Raw genomic sequence first — 1,309 nt, forward strand, 5'->3', positions numbered from 1 at the left:
ACAAGATTTTAAAAGTCATTAAAGAATAAGACAATAAACCCAAGACAGATAGGACAGAAGCGACAAAAACACACATTTCATAATGCTTCAATTGGTCTTGTCTTCCAACCTACCGGTTAAGGCCTGAGTTTCAGAAATCCTACCTTCCTTGCCAAATGGAAACATCCAATTTGGCTGTACCTAATATACATCCACCTAACAGACTATTATCTTTCAAAATAATGTAATAAATACATCACACACACACACACACACACACACACACACCCTACTTAATCAGCCTCTCAATTAGGATAGCAAAGATTTTGGAATTTTCAAGTTTTCCCACCACTGAAGCACATACATATTAATACCACACACAGAAAAATGATTCTGGTATAGAAATAAAATAGTTAATGAGTGGCATCATCGCAAATCTCTAGTTTGTATTAAGTTTCCCCAAATCACATCTTTATTGTGGCTTGCCATGGCTTCTTGGGTACCTTGGATTTAAGTCTTTATACCTTACCTAATGACTCACGGGATGGTAGTCATAGAGGACGAAGAAAAGGCAATTTTAACAATTCAGTTAGAGACTTCAAAAGCATGAAAATCACGGATCATTTCAGCTGTCTCCAAATGCTTGGAATGTTTTCTCCATGTCTACCCTCTGTACTCCACTGGTTGGTTTTCTCTGCCTCCTCCCCACCAGGCTATAAGCATCTGAATGTCTACTCCTGTGGACACCCCAGGGAGTAGCGATGAGAATGACAGACAAGTCCCTGCTCTTAAGGAGTTCACAGCAACCAGAGCTCAAGCAAGAGGAAGGTCAGTACGTACACAAAGCACTCCAGTGGGCTGAAACAGACAGAGTCCACGAAGATGGCACCTATAGAGCGTCGGGCCTGAAGCCTGACGGGGGAGAAGGGAGGGAGAGACTGAGAAGGCACAGAGGCACAAAGAACAAGTCCAAGGAGACTGGTACAAGCTTACTCATGAGAAGTAATCTATGAGGCCAAATTCTTGATTTCTGAAAAGACTCCTTGTTCTGGTGGGTAAAGGTGGAGGGTGGGGAGAGGGAACCACCGAAGGCTTTGTGCAGAGAACTGGAAGCGGGCTAGAGGACAACCGTGCAGTGTCAGATGGGATGGGTGACAGAGGAAAGGCCTGAAGCCCACAGATCTCAACTCACCAAACCCAGTGCCACATGCAAGCATTTCCTATAGAAACAAACATCTTGACCCGACATGCCAAAAACCACAGCTCTATCTGTATAAATCAAGACTTTAGGAGAAAAAAAAAAAAAAAAAAAAAGACAGAGAGGCTTAAA

Source organism: Vulpes lagopus, chromosome 19 (genome assembly GCF_018345385.1).
Source record: "Vulpes lagopus strain Blue_001 chromosome 19, ASM1834538v1, whole genome shotgun sequence".
In the NCBI taxonomy this organism is placed as follows: Eukaryota; Metazoa; Chordata; class Mammalia; order Carnivora; family Canidae; genus Vulpes; species Vulpes lagopus.